The sequence below is a fragment of the Podarcis filfolensis genome (assembly GCF_964270895.1).
Source record: "Podarcis filfolensis genome assembly, chromosome: 4".
NCBI lineage: Eukaryota > Metazoa > Chordata > Lepidosauria > Squamata > Lacertidae > Podarcis > Podarcis filfolensis.
In genome coordinates this window covers 23206028-23229276 of record NC_139607.1, presented here as the reverse complement: position 1 = coordinate 23229276, position 23249 = coordinate 23206028, and the positions used below count along the sequence as shown (strand labels likewise).

Here is a 23249-nt window from a genome sequence, read left to right as displayed (position 1 = left end):
AAGCCGCTTCTGGCAAACCAGAGCAGCGCACGGAAATGCCGTTTACCTTCCTGCCAGAGCGGTACCGATTTATCTACTTGCACTTTGACGTGCTTTCGAACTGCTAGGTTGGCAGGAGCAGGCACCGAGCAACGGGAGCTCACCCCATTGCGGGGATTCGAACTGCCGACCTTCTGATCAGCGAGTCCTAGGCTCTGTGGTTTAACCCACAGCGCCACCCGCGTCCCTCCCCTCTCTGGTATAAGAAGAAGGAGAAGGAGAAGGAGAAGGAGAAGGAGAAGGAGAAGGAGAAGGAGAAGGAGAAGGAGAAGGAGAAGGAGAAGGAGAAGAAGTTATTATTTATACCCCGCCCATCTGGCTGGGTTTCCCCAGCCACTCTGGGTGGCTTCCAACAAAACACTAAAATACAATAACCTATTAAACCTATTAAAAGCGGGAACGTGGTATTCTGAGAGGTCTGGACGATAAAATGATCCAGATGCCAACTAAATTCAAGACACAATGTACCTTCCAAAGCCAACCAAACACAAGTTGGGGTGCATCATTGGGCCTACTGGCTATGAGAGAAACAAAAAGGTCTCTTGCATCCTCAAGCAGAAGTCCTGCAGAGCTTCTCAGAGTGGCCAAAGGGCTGTTGGCATCTGCACCTGTGAGTAGAGCTATACTACTTTCTGGATCCCATCATGAATTGTTTAAGAAATACTTCGGGGGTCTAGTTGTTTGCCTCTGTACTGATATCCATTCTGTTGTTGTTCCAGAATCTGTCAAGGCACTGTCCGAATCAACATTAGGGGATAATTTTCAGTTGCTGCAGCCTAATAACATAACAGGGTCCTTGAAGAAATGCATTCAACAAGTTGTCCTCACCTAGGAATTTCTGTCTGGATTATTCCCAACAAAAAGGACTCTGGTCTTTAAACCTTTTTTTCAACTCATTATACATCATTTCCTAACATTCTTTTACCTTTTTACATGTCCACCACATATGGAAAAAGGTCCCCTCCCTTTCTTTACATTTCCAACATGTATTGGATTGTACTTTATACATCTTAGCCAACCTACTCAGAGTTAGATACCATCTGTGAATCATTTTCAAATAGTTCTCTTTCAGCGCGTAACATGAAGTAAATTTCAAATCACTTTCTCAAAGTTTCTCCCAGAGGTTTAGGTCTATATTGTGTCCTATATCCATTGCCCAGTGTGTCATTGAAGCTTTATCTGGCTCGTCTTTTGTTTCCCATTCTAACGAAAGCTTATACATTCTAGACAAAAGTTTATCCTCATTTTGTAATAGTTCATTTTCAAATTGTGAGCTTTGGTCAACCCCCCCCCCCAAAAAAAAATTTGGTCTAATTTGAACATGTCATGTTCAAACATATTGTAACCAGTCCATAACTTGGCTTCTGAAGTTTCCCATGGGTCTCTTACGCTTGCTTGATCTACCAATGGCATTTGATACCATTGACTATGGCACCCTCCTGGACCTTCTCTGTTGGGGTTCCTCAGCGGTTCTGCTCTTACCCACAGGGTCGATTCCAGAGAGAAGCACTTGGTAGTTATGTGCTGGCCCCTGGCACTTACACTGTGGGGTGTCACAGGGTACTATTTCCCCCCTGTACTACTTAACATTTCACGAAGCCACCGATAGTAGTCCTAAGAGATTAGAGCACGAGGTCTACAGTATGCTGTTGAAACTCGGCTCTATTTCTCATCCGAATCAGGACTGGACGTGCAAGTCATGAGACGGTAACTGGATGCAGTGGTGGGCTGGATGAGGGCCAGCGATCTGAAACTGAGCCTGGTAAGACAGTGTCCCTGTGGGTGGGTGGTTTCTGAGTCCAGGAAACTGGCCATTTGCCTATTCCGGGCAGGGTCAGACTCCCTTTGAAGTAGCAGGTTTGTAATCTGGGGACCTTAATTGATTCATCTTTCTCACTTCAGTGGCTATGAGTGCCTTTGATGACCTTCGGTTGATATGCTCGCTATACCCATTCCTGGATAATCTGGCCCCAGTGATCCATACATTGGTAACCACTATGTGGGGCTGCCCTTGAGTGTGATCCAGAAACTGCAGCTTGTGCAGCATGCTGCTGCAAGGCTGTTGTTCTGTAGCTAACTGCTGTCAACACATTACACCTCTGTTGAAGCAGTTGCAATGACTTTCTATATGTTACCGGGACAGGTTCAAGGTGTCGTTACTTGTTTCAAAGCTCTGCATAAATTAGGACCAGGATACTTGAGAGACGGCTCCTTACACCCCTGCCTGGCCATTACATTCCAAGTTTGAGGACTTCCTGCTATTGGCCTTATGTCCACCATTAGTGACAAAGTGACATAGGATTCATTGCCATTTGAGCTAAATTTCTGAATGAATTTTAAAACTATTGCCCACTCCTCATCTTACAGCATTGTACTGCTATTTTAACTGTGTTGCTTTTGGTGTATATTTGGGGGTTTTCTGTATACCCCTTTGATATATCACAATGTGAGTGGTTTATAAATCTTTTAAAGCAACTTTCAATCTGAGATTGTTTGATGCTGAAGCAACATATATATGGAGGGCAACTTGTGAACTCCACATGGAGCTGTCCAGGGTGCTCTCTGAAATATCAATTCTTTATTCTCCTTGCTCTGCTGGAACCCAAACTGTTGTCTCGACCCCACTGTTTGGACTGGAACTCTCATACTGCTGAGGATGCTGCCTGGAACAAAATAACCCACTGGTCTATTTCATATCTAAAGTATCCTGCATCTAGATCTACATCTAGAGATGTAGCAGTGATGCCTTATTCTGCTGTCCCAAATGATTTCCTCCATTTCATACATACATACATACATACATACTTGCATGCATGCTGTTTTGTTCTTATTTAGGCCAGGGAGATCTTTGTGGGAGGCCAGTGTGGTGTAGTGGTTAGAGCGGTGGACTCGTAATCTGGGGAACCGGGTTCGCGTCTCCGCTCCTCCACATGCAGCTGCTGGGTGACCTTGGGCTAGTCACACTTCTCTGAAGTCTCTCAGCCCCACTCACCTCGCAGAGTGTTTGTTGTGGGGGAGGAAGGGAAAGGAGATTATTGGCCGCTTTGAGACTCCTTAAAGGGAGTGAAAGGCAGGATATCAAGTCCAAACTCTTCTTCTTGTTGTTCTGTGTTCCAGAATCCAGAAATTAAACAAGCAGAATTTGGCAACTCTCAGCAAGATGTTCTTTCAACAGATCAACATTCATGATCACATGAGGGTAAAATAAAGCATTACCTGCCTAAAGGTGAAGGTGGTTCTGGCCAAATAAAGAGGAAAAGAGCAGGTACTTGCGAAACACAAGCATGGGAAGGAGAAGAAGACATGATACAATTTCTCAGTGAGCATGTTATAAGGAGGCACGCCAAGGAAAATGAGCAATGCAAACTTGATCTTATTCAGGTGCCTTTACACTGCAGAAGTGAGCCAGAATTGCATTTTTGTTTCATTAGGCCGGATGATAGATGTACCTTTATGCTGTGTGTTGCGAGAGAGATTCTTCTTTGGCTATAAATTTGTCAGCCCCCTATTTAAGGGCACTTCATTCCTGCAACGGTATTAGGTGACACGATGCAGTCCCTGGTGTGTCTGCTGCAGCAGCTGCTACAATTCGCTGATACCTTGAAGTGGGGAGACGCAGGACTGGTTGGCAGTGTGTGACATTTTATGGCTGTTCCCTCTTGTCCTCTCATTGAGCTAATCAGAGTAAATGCCAGTAAACAAACCTCTCTGAGCCTCTGCCTCTGTGAGGCAAGCAGCGAAGTCTCGGGCACTTCCACACACTTGCAAAACAGAATGCCTATCCCATAAGCATTTTCCCTTGTTGCCTCACTCCATGTCCAGTGGAAATTTGTTCCTCTCTGCATGCTAAGCTGGCCTGATGCAGAGATGCTACCATTATTGTTCTTACTTGAATTCCATACCTCATGATCCCAAAATACAAAACCTTTAACATTTAACTGTTGGACCTAGAAGCATGACGTCCCCCATAGCTATGCAGTTACTCATAGTAGGTGCAAGAGATTATTGCTATTTATAATAGGAAATAGAGAGTTTCCAGGATAAGAATTCAAGAGTGTGTTATGCGTAGAGGTAGTGCTTCCTTGGTTAGCCTTTGTTCAAATTAACTGTGTCTTCAGGCTATCAGCAGAAGGCATGGGATGGTATTCAAGTAAGTTTTACGCAGAGAAGTTTTACTCATAGTTCCCATGGATTTGCCTTTTCAGTGTAATGAATTCAGAAGCCTGAATTCTTCCCTTAAAGCACTGTCAGTTTCACCTTGGACTTAATAAGATACACCCCACCTCGGACCTATACACACACACAAAGACATATTTGCAATGCGATTCTACACATCTCTACCCAAAAGTAAGTCCCATTCAGCTCAATGAGTCTTCCTTCCAGAGATAGAGCATAAAATTGCAGGCACATGAGCCTCTATGGCATTAGTTTTTGTTCTATCCACTCTTCATATTGTTGAATATATGTTTGTAATATCTTGTCTGTGTCTCACACTGTCATTTACATTATTTGCACCCAACACAGGTATCATGCACACTCCCTGTTGGCACAAGACTTCTTCACACCTGCAACCTAACAACTGATTCCTGGTAGCTCTGTCTCTTCCCCTCTCTGTATTGAAAATTTCTCCCAGCCACTGTTGGCCTTTGGCTGACGGAAGCTCAGCTGAACACCAAATTCCTGCTGCAAGAGCACATGTTACCCTGAATGTAATCACTGTGTTTCGTTGCAGGAAATACAAATCTGCTAGGGAAAATCCTAGTTCTAACTAACTAAAGAAGACATGTAACAAGCTATGCTTGGAATGGAGGGAGATTCCAGACCCTCCAAGTGTCCCTATTTTCCAGGGACAGTCCCAGATTTACAGATGCCATCCCGGTTTTAGATTTGATCCCAGAATATCCTGCTTTTCCTTAGGATGTCCCTATTTTCATCAGAGAAATGTTGGAGGGTATGTGACTCCCAAGCCAAGGAGATAAGTAATTATACAACTTTAGAAGACATCTGAAGGAAGCCCTGTATAGGGAAGCTTTTCCCCTATTTTCCCTGTTTTTATATATGCTGGAAGCTGCCCAGAGTGGCTTAGACAACCCAATCAGAAGGGCGGGGTATAAATAATAAAATTGTTGTTGTTGTTGTTGTTGTTGTGGAATAGGATGTCCCTATTTTAATTGGAGAAATGTTGGAAGGTATGAGGTTCAAAATAGATGTCTCCTCTCACGAGGGAGGTGTGGAGAAGAAGGAAGTGGGAAATTAAGTCAGCAACCCTAAAGGTATCAGTCTAGCGCCTGATGGAAGGTCAAAGGTTAAGCCAGGCAGGCCAGGCAAAAAAACAAGGAGGTTCTTGATCTACTTGATGCAGACACATCAGCCTTCAGTGCAAGCTGTGTTGCATCCCAACACTTCCAAGAACAACAGCCCCATATTGGTAGCTATTTGTGGCAGAATGAGGCAGTTACCAAAGCCATCATATGCCTGGGGGGCAAAATGTCTTGGCGTAGCCCAGACCTTATATCTACTTAACTTACACAGTACTGTATCTGAATAAGTGGAAGTCCCCCCCCCCATTTGTCTTAGCTTCTTTCTTAAAACAAACCATACATTTAAAGCACATTTATACAACCCTGGGAACTGTAATTTGCCCCTCACAGAGCTACAGTCTCAAGCACCTTCAACAAACCACAATACCCAGGATTCTTTGGGGGCAAGTTATGTGCTTTAAATGTATGGTTACAATTTCATTGCTCTCCTTTAGTCTCTCCAACTTTGTTTACACCATTTCAGGTTTAGCTCATTTGCCTGTGCCTCCCTTGTTTCTATAACTCTGACTCGTTCTGAACGCTGCCTCCTAAGTTTCGTTGCCGAGCGTGGTTGCTATGTGAGGCAAACTGTGTCGGGTGGCTAAGGCCTCCATCTTAAATTAGGGCCTGCGTGTCACAAAATCTCTCCCCTATTTACAAGGGTTTGTTTTGTGCCAAGTCGACAACCTGCTTGCTACGAGATGCTGCGTGCACAGCAGATTTCTGGAATCCACATGACAAGCTGGAGCACACGACGTGTTTGGCACGCCATTTCTAGTCATTATAAATCAGAAGTTCATGACAAGCACAAGTTCATAAGAAAGTTGAAGCAGGTCTTTCTCCAGAGTGGTACGCAACTCCACAGGGCACCCGATCAAACCACATTTTATTTATGGGGGATAAAACATGTCCATTTTTAACCTCTGACTTATCTTGAATAGCCGTGGTCTTTCCCAGATCACCTGGTTGATCTTATGTGCAAAGCACTGGGGCATTCTTGGGATTTCGGAGAGTAGCTCACATGTCTTTCGTTGACCTCTGAAGTAATTCGGCTCGAAGCCTCAAGAACTACACTTTGCTTTGCCGAGCCATCTCCATCTTAACTCTCACCCACAAAACAGAGGAAGTCCACCCTGTCAACCTTCATAGCTGCAATTCTGACCAAGAAACGTATTAGCAAAGCTGACCTCAGCTTGGTTTCAATGTCAGCGAGAAAGATATTTGGCTAACTTTCTCATCCCCCAGGCTTTCTTTGGCTTTAAGCAATAAGGTTTTGGCTGGTATTTTATGTATGATGAACAGGAACGGTATTGGGGAGGTCCCTGGTGCCTTCTGGGAAAAGTTGTTCTTTGCAAAGGGATGATTTCATCATTACTGTGTTCTCTCGTTTGCTGCACAAGGTTTTTTCTTTTAATGAAGCTCAAAGGGAGTATCTTTCACAGTGATTTTTTTATTTTTATCTTGGTGGATGGCTCAAAATATTTCTATAATATTTCTAAAAACTTAGCATTTTCATTGATTAACACTTAGTACAGTGGTACCTCGAGTTACATATGCTTCAGGTTACATACGCTTCAGGTTACAGACTCCGCTAACCCAGATATAGTACTTCAGGTTAAGAACTTTGCTTCAGGATGAGAACAGAAATCGTGCTCCGGCGGTGTGGCAGCAGCAGGAGGCCCCATTAGCTAAAGTGGTGCTTCACGTTAAGAACAGTTTCAGGTTAAGAACGGACCTCCGGAACGAATTAAGTACTTAACCCGAGGTACCACTGTACCATATTTTCAAATATCACACAATATTTTTTGCATCTTTTTTATTTGATTGCAAACTACTGTGTTGAACAGGCATATCTTTCTATTTCTTTTAAACTTATTCTTCCTCCAGACACTTCAGGACAGTGTAGTTGGGCATGTTTGCATTAATATGTGCTATCCTCAAGAATATGTGAAAGGTTAGAGGTTATGGTTGACCTATGCTCACCTACTAAAATTCCTGGTTGAGTAGGAGATTTTGAACCTAGATCTCCTTGATCCAAGCCTAACACTGTATTTAAATTCACTTAGCACATTTCTATCCTCCTGCAATGCTCTCAACAATGACCATATCTTCTTGCACAGCACTGGCTTTTATAGGCTTAGTGCTGGTGCATGGATAATTTTCAGAACAGCTCCATACATTATAATTGCCACAGGAATACTCCGATTGGGCTGGGTTTCCCAGACCCATGTGCAAGGAAGTTTAATGACACAGGGACACGTGGGCTTTACATCTATACTTTACTGTTGGGCCACAACAAACATGAAATTGAGAGCCAGTGGTTTTTGGACTACAACTCCCATCAGCCTTGGGCAGCATGGCCAAAGTTCAAGGATGATAGGAGCTGTAGTACAGAATCTGGAGAGAAACAGATTTCCTACCCCAATGTCATGTTTTGACCTCTCTCAGTTTAAAATGGAAAGCAACTTTGCATTACCAAATGTCAAGTGTTGCCTATGGTTGCTGATTGTCCCCTTTCCTTCCAAGAGATTGATGCCTATGCTATACACATCCTGGAATGAGGAAATCTCTTTAACATACCCTCCAACAATTCTCAAATAGAAATAGAAATGTCTTATTCCATTATATTATTATTATTAATAATAATAATAATAATAATACCCCACCCATTTGACTGGGTTTCCCCAGCCACTCCGGGCAGCTTCCAACATACGTAAAAGCATAATAAAACATTAAACGTTTTTTTGAAAACTTCCCAATACAAGGCTGCCTTCAGATATCTTCTAGAGGTTGTAAAGCTGCCTATCTCTTTGGCTCAGGGGGTCGCACAACTCCCTACCTTCCAACATTTCCCCAATGAAAACAGGGACATCCTATTGAAAAGTAGGACATCCCAGGAGCAGATCAGAAACCGGGACAGCTTCTGTAAATCTGGGCCTGTCCCTGGAAAACAGGGACATTTGGAGGGTCTGCTTTAATTCTGGCAGGACATAGCAAAGTTTCCAAAGACTAGATCAGTTTACTGGCACAGCAGGGGAGAAGCACAGAATGCCACCAAGAAACAGAGCGGTTTATCGTTCCTCAAGGCTACTGCTGAGAAGCTTGGCAGGCTTAACCTGGTTTTAATATTGCAGGAGCCACTACCTGTCTCCCTGACCCCCACCCCCTGCTAAGCAGTCCTTTCTCTCCCTTGAATAAGCCTTTTCTTTTTATAAACATCTATCATGTTGCCTCCTACCTACCTTTTAACTAAACTACACGGTCCCAAACACTGCAACCTTTCTTTGTAGGGCATTCGCTTTATCCATGTGATCATTTCAGTTGCCCAATTCTGAAAACTTTTGCAACTCTACAATATGCTTTTTGAGGTGAGGCAAGCGGAACTCGGATGGAGAGCGATTCAAAACAGGTGACTCCTCTCATGAGGAGAAAACAGAAAATGCAGTCAGAAACCCTAATCATAGGGATTTTTTTCCAGGGGGAACTCACAGGAACTCATTGCCATTCTAAGAGAATAAGGGAGGTGTTCATGGTAAGTTCTGGCACCTTTTCCCCCTAGAAAAATAGCACTGCCTAAGCGTACCAACGCTTAGGGAAGCGGGTGGCGCTGTGGGTTAAACCACATGGCCTAGGATGTGCTAATTAGAAGGTCGACGGTTTGAATCCCCGCAACAGGGTGAGCTCCCGTTGCTCGGTCCCTGCTCCTGCCAACCTAGCAGTTCAAAAGCACGTCAAAGTGCAAGTAGATAAATAGGTACCGCTCCAGTGGGAAGGTAAACGGCGTTTCCGTGTGCTGCTCTGGTTCGCCAGAAGCAGCTTAGTCATGCTGGCCACATGACCCGGAAGCTGTATGCCGGCTCCCTCGGCCAATAAAACGAGATGAGCGCCGCAATCCCAGAGTCGGCCACGACTGGACCTAATGGTCAGGGGTCCCTTTACCCTTTACCTTAAGCGTAGCAAATGGGGAAGGGGAAATGATCTGTTTCTTCTTTGTCCACATCTCTTTACATTGTCACTCATTTCCACACAAGACCAAGCCACCCATTAGAATGGAGATCTGTGATTAGATCTCACAGAGCATTTATGTTCAGTAAAAAAACAGTTGCAGAGCTGCTCCAAATTGGATTAGAACATCAGAACTTGAGAAGGATGGTTTATTGGTTGTTGTTGGGGTTTTTTTTTGCCTGTGCCATTTTCCCAACTGTTGTTCAATCTACTAAGGGAAAATATAGGTTTCCCAGCCCCCAGTGTAACAAGCATAAGGGTGGAGTCTTTTAGGATCAAGATCAGGAGAATGGCCTGTGTTAGTTTCTGTGTTTCCCACAGTGCTGTGAATCAAACTAATCCAGGCCCTCCAAAAACTGCTTTTAAGTAAAAAATAAATCAATCCAGTGATGAATCTTGCACCATGTAACATGCACTGTATTTTGACCAGCATTTGTTGTTGTTTAGTCATTTAGTTGTGTCCGACTCTTCGTGACCCCATGGACCAGAGCACGCCAGGCACTTCTGTCTTCCACTGCCTCCCGCAGTTTGGTCAGACTCATGTTTGTAGCTTCGAGAACACTATCCAACCATCTCATCCTCTGTTGTCCCCTTCTCCTTGTGCCCTCCATCTTTCCCAACATCAGGGTCTTTTCCAGGGAGTCTTCTCTTCTCATGAGGTGGCCAAAGTATTGGAGCCTCAGCTTCAGGATCTGTCCTTCCAGTGAGCACGATCTGTCCTTCCAGTGAGAATGGAGAGGTTTGATCTTCTTGCAGTCCATGGAACTCTCAAAAGTCTCCTCCAGCACCATGACCAACATATTGACCAACATATATACTGTTTAAAAGACGGCCGTAGACCCCCCAAAAATGGTAAATGCTTTCCTGTGCTGTAAATATGTTACTACTGAAAAGAACTGCACTTCCCCACTTCCTTACTGAAATACTCAGGGCTACCAGAAGATACTACAGGGAAATATTATACTCAACCACCAGATCACTTGCTCCTTAGACTGCAGTATTTATTTTAACAACTACTGAGAGGCTGTGATAGATGCCATGATACATGCAAGTTCTGGCACCGTCACTCCTGATTTCTTATTGTGGATCATAGCAGCATCGCAACCAGACCTCTCCTCCTGGTTTCAGTTTCCATCAGAAGCAGCAAGCCAAAGAGTTTTCCTGTTTCTGACAATGTGGAGAATCAGTCATGTGCATTGATCAGTCCTTTGTGGCTTGGTTCCCTGGCCTGATGGTGAGGACCTCAAAATCCTTGCTAAAGCTAAGATTCGTCAGGCACAGCTCAACAAGACCTTTCCCAAAACCCTTAGTAGAAATGGCAAAATGTTTCTTTAAAAAAAAAAACCCCACCCCAACAAAGTCTATGCAAGAAAGGTGTACACTACCTGCTAACTTCATTGTGTTACTCATCAAATGTAACTTGTTCAAAATCATTTCTTTCATACCCTCCAACATTTCTCCCACGAAAAAAGGGACATCCCGTTCCATAACAATAATTTATACCCCACACATCTGACTGGGTTGCCCCAGCCACTCTGGGCAGCTTCCAACTTATATAAAAACACAATAAAACATTAATAAAACTTCCCTATACAGGATTGACTTCAGACAGCTCAGGGGGCTGATAACTCCCTACCTTCCAACATTTATCCAATGAAAATAGAGACATCCTAAGGAAAAACGGGGCATTCTGGAATCAAATCAGAAACCAGGACGGCTTCTCTAAATCAGGGACGGCCCTGGAAAATAGGGACATTTGGAGGGTCTCTTCTTTCTACCCCAAATTCAACAGGGACTATCCTCAAACTTTTACACTGCCCAGTTTCAAATCAATTCGTTGAACCATTTTCTATAAGTTGTAGGCTGAAATGTCTTTGTTAATTGAATCCTATCACAGTGTGTTGCAGTTATGGGAAGTACTGTATTGCATTTTGCTGAACTTTTCCTCTTATGCAAAAACCACAAAGAATCTTGTGGGGACCTTAAATACTAATAAATTTATTCTAAGCTTTCATCAACTAGCATTCGCTCTATCAGATGTTTGAAGTGTTATCCCAAGACACACACACATATATACTTGTGCGGTCAACTACGGCTTCTGCCTCTAGCCCTCTGCAAATATGATCATTTTCAGGTTTTAAATTCAATTAAAGCCAATTGATTGCTGTCAGATTGAAGACCAACAAAAGGAATTGTTTGAGCCATTCTGGATGCTGACTGCTTTAACGCCTTGCATTGGGTTGCTATCCTTGAGAGTATAACTCCATTGGAACCAGGGCAAGGTTTACATATTGCACTGTAAATGGGATCCACCTTGCTAATCTTCCCCGGTTTTAAGTAGATGGTCAATGCAGTGATTGACGACTGGGGAGAGGGGAGGAGTAGTAAGCCTTATGATGTTGGGGGTGCAGAACAGGAAGACAACACTCCAGATTTCTGCGGCTGCTGCCATAGAGTGGGGGAGAGAGATCAGCCAGGTTCTTTTGCAGAATCTGTTTAGTCCAAGAAGGAGCAGGGGTGGGTGTTTCATTTTCCAGACAGCTGCTTGTCATCTCTGCTAACCCCAAGAAGTGCATGAAGGCCTTGCCAGGGAAAAGGAGAGGATATCCACGAGTAGGCCTGGCTTCTTCCCTGGTAGTGATATTTTGCTTGCAGATTTGCAGTGTGTTAGACCCGCTGCAACTCAAACACATGCTTTTGAGAAATGCTAATAAGCATGGGAGGTTGCATAGCTGTCAAGTGTCCCTTATTTGAAGGGACAGTCCCTTATTCCAGCGCCATGTCCCGCTGCTGTCCCTTATTGATGGATGTCCCTTAAATGTCCCTTAAATGATGCCCCTTAAATTTCAAAGGAAGCAGCTCCTCTCCCTCCCTCCCTCCCTCCCTCCCTGCCGGCCAACGAGGAGGGAGGCTCCAGCTGTGTTGCTTGGCTGTGTTGCTCACCCAATAAGAAGTCTAAGAACGACTGGGGGGGTGGAGCTTGCATGCCTTGTGTGTGGCTAGTTAATGCAAGCTGAGGGGTTTTTTTGAATGCTGGACGCCATTTTGTTGCACGTGCTGCTGCAAACTTTGCAGTGCAAAGCCAGGCCGGGGAGCCATCTTAAGTTGAGGCTGCATAGGCCTTGTGGTGCATGTGATTCAGATTCTATTCAGTTGAACCTCTGGTTACAAAGTTGGTTGGACAGTGTTCTCGAAGCTACCAGCATGAGTTTGACCAGACTGCAGGAGGACAGGAAGACTGGAGTGCCTGGAACAGGTGAGGCTGCAGGTCCCTTATTTTGGCTGCTGGTCCCTTATTTTCAAGGCTGCTGGTCCCTTATTTTCAAATCTGTAAGTTGACAGCTATAAAGTTGACTGAGCTAATAGCAGACATATGGTTGACCCTGAACTGATGGTCTTCTACACAAGATAGTTCCTGCCTGTGTGCATTTGCAGAACAGAACATTTGGCGTTTCTTCTATTGTCTTTCCTAGTCACTGCCCCATAATTCCTTGTAGTGTTGTGTCCAGCATCACGCAGGTGGCGTCAGATGGACCCTCTAGGCATGCCAGGACTGAGGTGCGGAAGGGGAAGATCTCAATAACTAATTCGGGCAATTCACTCTTGCTCCTTGAACTTTCAGACCTGAGTTTTGCTGGGTGGCCTTGGGTAAACCATTCTCTCTCAAACTAACCAGCCTCACAAGGTTTGCCATCATGAGCCCATTGCAGGAAGGGTGAGAAATGAGGAAAATAAATAAACTGCTCTTCCCATGAGTGCAACAGATGGGGAAAGCATGGCTCCAAGAGAAAAAAATGTTTACACTAAACTTTTCTACTGGGGGGCAGGGGGCGGCGGATTCCAAAACCACCACTGCATCAGAAGGTCTGAAGAGCACCATTGATAACTATCCTCACTGAATGCATTTCAAACGTACCTTTTTACTTGCTCACTAAAACTTTCCGTTTTGCTGCTTTGTAGAGTGGCTCAACAGGAACAAGCCACAAATGTTGCTGAATGCCGCACCAGGTTGCAGGCAGGTGTGGGGACTCCTTGGTCCTGAACTGTGAATGACCAGCTATGCAGCCTGGGAGTCATTTTGGACTCACAGCTGTCCATGGAGGCACAGGTCAATTCTGTATCCAGGGTGGCTGTCTACCAGCTCCACCTGGTTTGCCGGCTGAGACCCAACCCGCAGACTGTCTCACCAGAGTGGTGCATGCTCTAATTATCTCCTGTTTAGACTACTGCACTGCGCTCTACACGGGGCAACGTTTGAAGGTGACCCCGAAACTACAACTAATCTAGAATGCGGTGACTGGGAGTGGCTGCTGGAACCATGTAGCACTGGGGACTCAGCTATACAGCTGCAAATGAAACATTATAAGTGTGTTTTAAGTGCAATATACAATGTGACACTAGATGGCAATGGTGAGCCTTATGGAAAATTCAACGTATTTTTAAAAAATGCTTTAAAAAAGCCATTTTCAGAATGTTTTTCCATATGTGTGTAGATTCCACCTGGATCTGCATTGGCTCCCAGTAAATTTCTGAGCACAATTCAAAGTGTTGGTTTTTACCTTTAAAGGGTGGGCCCCACTACCAAGAAGACCCTCTGTCTGGTTCCCTGTAACCTGACTTCAGTGCTGGCAGTGAGGGAACCACCAGAAGGCCCTTGGAGCTAGATCTCAGCGTCCCAGCTAAACAACAGAGGTGGAGACATTCCTTCAAGTATACAGAGCCGAGGCCATTTAGGGGTTTAAAGAGCTGCACCAACACTTTGAATTGTCCTTGGAAATGTACCGGGAGCCAATGTAGATCTTTTAGGAATGGTGTTATATGGTCCTGTGGACACTCCCAGTCACCAGTCTGGCAGCTGTGTTATGGATTAATTGTAGTTTGAGTCACCTCAACACTGGTAGAATGTACAGTGGTACCTCAGGTTACATACGCTTCAGGTTACAGACTCCGCTAACCCAGAAATAGTTCTTCAGGTTAAGAACTTTGCTTCAGGATGAGAACAGAAATCGTGCTCCGGCAGCACGGCAGCAGCAGGAGGCCCCATTAGCTAAAGTGGTGCTTCAGGTTAAGAACAATTTCAGGTTAAGAACAGACCTCCGGAACGAATTAAGTACTTAACCCAAGGTACCACTGTATTAGGCTCCTGGTTTGAGCACAAGAACGGGTGCCCGTAAAACAAAACTTGGCAACCAGCACAAAAGTGACATTTGGTTGAACTTGTATTCCAAAGCAATCTCCAGCTGATAAGTGGGAACAAATGAAGATTCATACCATAATTATTTTCCATTTTGGTCAGGTAGAAGAGAATAGGAAATTATAAACCTTACTGGGCAAGGCAGACTTCAGTCCGCTGTCTCTCATTTGATGCCACAAAGTTTTCCTTGCAATTTCTGAGTTGGCCTCTACGCTGAAATGAAAAACCAATCCTCACTTTGTAAATATGCTATCACACTGTTTATTTGAAATGGTGCAGTGCTGCAGAGGACTCCCAAGACTGTAATTTGAGTTGCTGATCATAAACTGTCTAAGCCGTTCTTCTTTCCTGGTATTCACTTGCACTGAACCTGAAGATTAGTTTACAGTCTGTTATGTGGTCAAGGATATTTAGGACAAATAGGAAGAATCGTTGATAAACTCTGGCAACCAACTTCTTTCTAAGAAAACGATGCATCTTATAAGTGGACTAGGAAAAGTATATTTATACTTGTTTAGATGTACAGCCACCATCTGTCTGTGATTTTAATATTTTTACCTGCCTGTTAACCCTTTAGCTTTAGTAAGAATAGTAACATATCCTGTTAGGATTGTGAAATCTGCCAATTCAACTTGAAATGGAGGTTGCTATCATATACAGTATATATATGGGAATGGTATCAACATCACCTCAGGCATCATGCTAGAAGTGCAACTACACAATCCTGTTCTGCCGTTCGTCCAGACATTACCGGGGTTGGGGGCGAATTTCCAAAAGGCAGCGCTTTGTCCTGGATCTTAAACAAGTGAATCAATCTTAGACAAGTTCAATACCTTTTCGGTTTTCCTTATAAAAGTTCAACAATTTTGGAGGGTTTCCTAAAAAAAAAAAAAAAAGCTCAGGATGTACTGGTCTTTTACTTTTTCAAAAAGGGCAGCCCTATGGAATTGAGAGAGATGTTGTGAACGAGCTTGCATTCCTGAGTTTGGGTTTATTATATATGTCAGTCTTAAACTGTACAGGCTAATCAAATTGGTGAGCATTTAAATGAACAACTGCAAAGTCCAATTTAACCATGGATTTATGGCTAAATTTATTTAATTTAATTTATTTAGGGCAACTCAGTCTGCTGGGTGGGGTAGTAAAATAATATAAATAAATATAAATATAAATAATAAGTCTCTATTTTCATCGGAGAAATGTTGGAGGTTAGCATTTCCCACCATATTAACTACTGATTGCTTTTGTTCACTCCACTATGTTTATAAAATGTCAGAGGTTTATATGTGCAAGAACGTAACTGTTAGCTCCGTGCTATGATTTGTAACTCTGGAGGAAGGCAAACTTCAGCAGCCTTGTTATATACAATGAGACAAACCTGATACGTTGCCATAGTGGCTGCAGTGGCATCCACAGGACTTTCATACGGTAACCCTCCTGCTTTATGGGAATGTGAGGAAGCAGATCTAACCTGAGAGATCTTTACGGCTCCCTCGAGAAGGGCTTTGCACTCTGGCCTTGCAGAATTTTGCTGCATTTGCAACGTGCCACAAAGCAGTATCTTATTTTTAAAAAGCGGTTCCCTGGCAAAACGCAGCTCAGGGGTGCTATGCGCCGATGTACCAAAACGATAGAATACTGTTCCACCGGAGTTAGGGAGCTGACAAACACGAGGGCGAGGCAACCTAACACCTTATTAGCATCATAAATTTTACGCTGCATTCCAAGAACGACCCGTCTCGTGTTTCTGGTTCATACTCTGGAAACGATCGCAGCCCTGGGAAACTTGTGGCTCGATATTATACATGTAACGTTCCAAGTGCAAGGGGGGGGATTGCAATTTGGGACTGGTCTTTAAATTTGTTGCCTTTGAGCCAACAAGTTACCAGTAAGTGACTGGAGAGGTTTTGACCTAGAATATACAGCCTACGCTAAGGTCAGATTTTTATTGCAGTGGATATAATACGATGATATGATACATACATACCCTTTCTGGTTTAGAAATAGGTTTAGAAACCTGCTGGAATGCAAGTTGGGCAGAAAAGAAACAGGAAGAATTGCTGCACCTGTTCACATATGTTTACCATACGGTTTAAATTAAGCTTTCTGCAGTGTGATGTGGGAGGTACTTGCAGGCTGTAGTTCAGGGGCAGAGAACATGCTTTGCATGCAAAAGGACCCAGTTTTAGTCTGAAGCATCTTCAGGTAGGGCAAGGAAACCCTGGAAAACCATTGCCTTCCAGTTTAGACAATACTGAACTGGACAGACCAGTTCTTTTTCTTTTCTTTTCTGCTACTACAATTGATTTACAGAAGGGATTTTAACAGCATAAGAGCATTTCCCAAAGTTCAATATCCATTTGTCTTTTTTCCACCTGAAATAAATAGAACTACAGTGGTACCTCGGGTTAAGTACTTAATTCGTTCCGAAGGTCCGTTCTTAACCTGAAACTGTTCTTAACCTGAAGCACCACTTTAGCTAATGGGGCCTCCCGCTGCCGCCGCACCGCCGGAGCACGATTTCTGTTCTCATCCTGAAGCAAAGTTCTTAACCTGAAGCACTATTTCTGGGTTAGCGGAGTCTGTAACCTGAAGCATATGTAACCCGAGGTACTACTGTAGTAAAATCTCATGCTCTAAGCTTGTTCCATAGTTGTTCCAGCACTTCCGGAGTGTCACTATTTGAACAAACCCACTTCCCTCCCATATTGCGGTAAGAAGAGTGGTAGGCTGCATATATACCATACATCTGAAGCACATGACTTCCCCCAAGGAATCCTGGGAACTGTAATTTGTTGTGGGCGCTGGGGATTATACGTCTGTCTGGGCTAAACTTCAGTTCTCAGGATTCTTTGAGTTTGTTTTGAATGTGTTAGCTAAATGAACTGGAAAGAGGGGGATAGAATTTATTGGTGCGAACTTCCTGTCCAGCAAATCAGAACAAGTGCTCCATAATTCCTCAGCACCATCTAATTCCGCCCCCCCCTAAAGAAATCAAGATGAATACTCAGTAAAGAGGATGTCTGGAAGTCATTCATTGCTGTTCTTCAGCTGATGTTTCCCCTGTTCACAAAGACTGTAAGATCAGGCCAAGTACTCTCAAGGTTTGTGTCTCTTTTAGCCTTCTGTATCTGCATGGTTATTATTTCTAGTTAAGCAGTGTCTCAGATCTGCTCTTTCCACAGTGCTATTGGTACCTGCTCCTCTGTCTCTGCCACCACCAGATGAGCAGCTGCCAATAAAAAAAGGCATTATCTTTGCCCTGCAATCTTGATTTTCTCCACCCAATATTGATAATAGTTTTGATTCCTTTTTTTTACCTTCTTCCATTACGTCACCACAATATGTACTTGCTGCACTGCAATCCCACTCCATGTGGAAATGTGTTTCATTCCCTCCATACACACCCCAGCAAACTTACTGTTTGATAGACTTAACCAGGCATAGGCAAACTCGGCCCTCCAGATATTTTGGGACTACAACTCCCATCATCCCTAGCTAACAGGACCAGTGGTCAGGGATGATGGGAACTGTAGTCCCAAAACATCTGGAGGGCCAAGTTTGCCTATGCCTGGACTTAACTTACTTTACATAGAATAAACAAATGCATTTCTGAAATAATTCTGTCTTGTTTTTGCTAAAACTTCCCTAAGAGATCTCTATTAATATGTCTTGGACCACTGAAAGCAATGCATTTGAATCCTCCTTGCATACCACATTAAGCCTTTCTGTTGTTTTTGTAGACTCCTGTACATTGTATTTTTATTATACCAGACCTTTCATTTAACTGGAGAAGTAATGATCTATATTGCTGGTTTGCCCAACAATCTCTTGGCAGATAAGTAGAGGCTTGGAGAGAGACCTGGCATGCGGTTCAGGTAAGTTAAACATGCACACATGAAACTTAAAAACCCAAAACCCTGCCTAGGAGCATCCCTCCAGTTGTTCACAGTGCACAAACAGCAAAATTTGCATCTGCACTGCATGCATTACAAAAAATACTGAAAATATTTGGCATCCTGCTTCAAAAACTTTTCACCTTGAAAGATACTTGGTGGGCTCTTCACTTTCTCTTTATGGATTACTCTGCTAATGCTGTAATGAAATTACTTCTGCTTTCCCCCACTTTATCTGCCTAAACAGCTGTTAGGATAACCAGCTCACTTTCCATAAGCCTTAAATACCATATTACTCTTCTTTGCCAGATTGGAAATAATGAGATCAAAGGAACAACATATCTGAAATGCATGTTGGTTTTCATTGTTAGCTCTGCTGGTAATATTTCACCCGTGGGGCCAGTGACATCGCATGAGAATTGGAGAGGGGGAGAGTTCTCTGCTAAAGCCAGCCATTCTTTCTACCTGCCGCTTCAGCGCTATTAATAGACAATTTAAACAACAGCTCTCAAGGTCTGCCAGACATAAACGTTTCAGATGCTTTTTCTGTGCATTTTCAACAAAACGGGTGACTTTGTAAAATACGTTTTTACTCAGCATCCAAATCAAGAGTAAGACTGCCAACTTTTGGCCTGTACTGTGTTAAAAGAAAATGTTATGAAAATGGTATATAGATGGTATATAACACCAGTGAACTTAGCAAGAATGTATATTGGAATGTTGGAAATGTAAAGAAAAGGAAGGGACTTTTTATCATATGTGGTGGGAATGTAAGAAGGTGAAAGGCTTCTGGGAAATGATATATAACAAATTGAAAAAAATGTTGAAATATACATTTGTTAAGAAACCAGAGGCATTTTTGTTAGGAATGGAAGGAAATGAAATAAACAGAAAAGATTATAAGCTTTTTTATACGCAGTAACAGCGGCAAGAATACTGCTAGCCCAAAAATGGAAACAAGAAGAATTACCGTCGATGGAAGAATGGAGAATGAAGTTAATGGAATACGCAGAACTTGATAAACTAACAGGAAGGATCCGAGGCCTACGAGACCACAGATTCACTGAAGACTGGAGTAAATTTGTAGACTATTTGAAAAGTATTTGCGATGAACAATTAACGTTTGTAGGTTTGCAAGAGGCTCTGTGAAAATAATATTAGAAATATTGTAAAAAAGGGAATAAGAGGGAAGAGGTTTTTAATAAAAGGCAATACTAGATTAAGAAATGCGAAAGAAGGACTAAAACGGAGGATTTGCAGAAGAGCTGAGGGAACTCCAAAAAATGTATTTGTGAAAAATTGTGTTATGTGTTTTTATATTTTTGTATTGTAAAATGAATAAAAAATAATTCAAAAAAAATACTGCCAACTTTTTTTCCTTTTGGGGCTCCCAAGCCTTGCATACTTGTAAAACAAGGAACAATTCAGCAGGCAGTGCTTTTCTCGATGTGGGAATCCCTCCTCCCCCTCCATGCCCCAAAAGCATGCTGCAGGCATCACAGGGCTCTCCCCCCCCATGTGCCAGGAAAAGTGAAAGCTAGCGAATTATGGTATGTCACGCATCAATTAAAGGCGTAGGAGCCCTTCCAGAACAAAAGTTGGCAACCCTGAACATTTTGCAGAACCATTTTTATCTAAACATCGGTCACCCCAATTTCCCACATGTTCGGAATAAAGTTGCTGTGACATGTAAATGTTTCCAAAAGTCAAAAATAGGAAGGATCTATTTTAGAATCCAACCTATTTATTTGCTAATGCATAGTTAATCTTGAAAGAAACAAAGACAGAGGATTGGGAAGTGCTAGTCGGAAAACACGGATCCTCCTCTTCTCCAGGCAGCTCTGCAAAGTTTAATTTGCATTTCCCCCCAGATGTCGGCTTCTGATAAGAACCTAATTTAGCATCATAGCATGTAACAAGATGCACGGGAAGTTTTCTGAAAAGCCCTCATCCATCTCTGTGAACCAGTGAAGACAAGAGTGAGTCAAAGGACCCAATATATCACAGAGTTAAAGAGCTGTCCAACGGTGATCTCCATGCTTTCAATTAGCACTGTCTCAATAGGAACTCCTAAGATGGCGCACCTTTCTAAACACACTGACACATATCACCTGCCGTCTGTTCAGCAGCTGAACTCTCATAAATCCTTGCATTACAGTTAGACTCATACAGCTTATTTGGCAGAAATAAGGACCTGTGTTTTGAAGAGCACATTTCCCAAAGGGGTATCAACACCATTAACCCAAAGTCTGCACTGGCTTTGTATTTTCCTGTCGGAGAGATGTCCGCAAACAGCCAATTATGTGGGATTCGGCCATCCACTTGGATTCCTAGCCACATGCCTAAATAAGGAATTGCACTTGAGGGGCAAGAGATGGCTATTCACATCTCTCAGTTCATAACCCTGGCATTGGTTCAGGAAAAATGTAGGCTTTGGTCATAGGAGTTTGAGCAATGCTCTGGTAGTGTGACTTGTTTATTGATTTATCCCCAGCATAAATTTGACATTGTGGTATCCGGGTGACTACAGATCTAAAAACTACTGCGTGTAATGTTATAGGAGTTGGATAAATATATGCAGTGCAATTTCCATCTACAGAAATGGCCTCCCGCTGAAACATTCATAAGTAACCCCACCCGCGGTTTTAAATGCCATTCCTACAAATTAGCCACATTTTCTCACAATGCCCGTTCAAATGCGAGCTTCTTAGCACAACCAATAGGTCAGGATCTCATCAACCCACAACATTATAATTTAGGGAATGTAACATTTAACCCATTCTCCATCCACCATGATTTCATGCCACAGTACTTTCTCATTTTATTTTACGATACTTTTCAAACTTTCCACATTTGGGGAACTCTTCTCCATGTTATATTGTCTGTTATCAAACCCTTGCGTGCAGCTGAGAATTCTGGGCTTCTCTTCCGTGGCACACAGTGAATTGAGAGTCTCATGCTTCATTGCCGTCCTATGGGAATTGACAATATTCTCTAGAACATACTAAACATTCCAAGTGGATGGCTCAGTTGGTTAGAGTGCTGTGCCAGTAACAACAAGGTTGCAGGTTTGATCCCCGTATGGGAGAGCTGCATATTCCTGCATTGATGGGGGGTGGGGGTGGACTAGAGGATCCTGAGAGACAGTGTGGTGTAGTGGTTAAGAACGGTAGATTCGTAATCTTGTGAACCGGGTTCGCGTCTCCGCTCCTCCACACGCAGCTGCTGGGTGACCTTGGGCCAGTCACACTTCTTTGAAGTCTCTCAGCCCCACTCACCTCACAGAGTGTTTGTTGTGGGGGAGGAAGGGAAAGGAGAATGTTGGCCACTTTGAGACTCCTTCGGGTAGTGATAAAGCGGGATATCAAATCCAAACTCTTCTTCTTCTTCCAACTCTACAATTCCATGATTCTGTGATTCTCCTGTGGCTGCCTATTGTAGAGCTCGCCCAATATATTTTAAAGTTGAATCTTACTTCCAGTGACAATGGGACAGTATCCTCTACCACCCCTGCAACCAGCAGATTTGTTTAAGAGGTGCAGGATACACCAGAAGACTGATCTTGCTGTTCTCTCAACACCTCTCACCATCTATGGCTGATACGGCTTTCTCACTTTGCTTACTGATAGGGCTGGCCTTGCAAGGCAATTATCAGCAGTGGCAGGGAAGCTGCCTTCCAGGGAAGCTTGTCTGCAATGACTAACCTCACTGAGAATTCCCTAACCAGCTTCTTGGGAACCCCAAGGGGAAGGGCTTCTCCCAGCCAAGCTTGCAAACCACTTTTCCAGTAGATGTTGTATTAGATCAGCTAACGGAAGTGCTACTCATTCATTTTATTGTTTTGTTGCTTTAATGAGAGTCTGGCCTTGTAGAAATTGGCACCCTTAAGAGTAGATGCCAAACAGCTTAGTGATTAAGAACTGATGAAGGTAGCGATTTAAAGGAACCCTTTCACCGGGGATATTTGTAATTCACACAAATTCAGAGAAGCAGCTCCAACTGGGGGCTTCCAGAACTAAGTCCCAGCTCTTTCCTGGTCCCTTTCTGCGATTCTGCTATTCCTTGACATGCACACCCAGCTTTGTCAACCCCCTCCCCTCAGCAGGGAGGATGAGTCATTTTTGGTACCCAAATTTTCTCACTTTCCGGAGATCATGCAACATTACAGTTAAAGTGGCTACCTTCAGAATAATTAACAATGAAACCATATCAAGCATTCTTCTTTAATATTATTGTTGTTGTTGTTTAGTCATTTAGTCATGTCCAACTCTTCGTGACCCCATGGACCAGAGCACACCAGGCACTTCTGTCTTCCACTGCCTCCCACAGTTTGGTCAAACTCATGTTGGTAGCTTCGAGAACACTGTCCAACCATCTCATCCTCTGTCATCCCCTTCTCTTTGTGCCCTCTATCTTTCCCAGCATCAGGGTCTTTTCCAGGGAGTCTTCTCTTCTCATGAGGTATTGGAGCCTCAGCTTCAGGATCTGTCCTTCCAGTGAGCACTCAGGGCTGATTTCCTTCAGAATAGAGAGGTTTGATCTTCTTGCAGTCCATGGGACTCTCAAGAGTCTCCTCCAGCACCAGAATTCAAAAGCATCAATTTAATATTAGGAACGTCAAAACCGCCCGCTGCCTCTCCTTATATTCCTAAGTCCCACCGAGTTCCCAGGTGAGTATTGGGTTGCAGCCTCAATCTCCATAAAGATTACTCGTGTTTTCCAGAACATGTAACTGTTGCCCGTTTCATTCCTAGCATATTATCCTCATGCTGTGTTACTCCCATCATGCACAAATAGCTTGATGACATGAGGTTT

At 43.4% G+C, this 23249-nt stretch overlaps 1 protein-coding gene and 1 long non-coding RNA gene across 6 annotated transcripts in view; one reads left to right on the top strand and one right to left on the bottom strand.

The window, feature by feature from the left end:
- The window catches only part of TEX30 (testis expressed 30), a 40712-nt gene that overhangs the window by 12917 nt on the left and 4546 nt on the right, over positions 1-23249 (bottom strand). Inside the window, exon 1 of one of the 4 annotated variants that reach the window (XM_083611089.1) lies at positions 2845-2891. The exons of 2 other annotated variants lie outside the window; for them this stretch is intronic. The gene's annotated coding sequence lies outside the window, so the exon portion shown is untranslated. Of the gene's footprint in view, positions 1-1521; positions 1541-2844; positions 2892-23249 lie in introns of those variants that run through there. One more of the 4 variants, XM_083611096.1, reaches the window with a different exon arrangement.
- LOC310761275 lies at positions 16386-19578 on the top strand. 2 transcript variants are annotated; one of them, XR_014547299.1, is made up of 3 exons: positions 16386-16419; positions 18282-18416; positions 19354-19578. It is a non-coding gene; the product is annotated as an uncharacterized lncRNA (long non-coding RNA). The 2 variants fall into 2 exon arrangements; XR_014547300.1 differs by lacking the exon at positions 16386-16419 and having other exon boundaries at positions 17656-18416.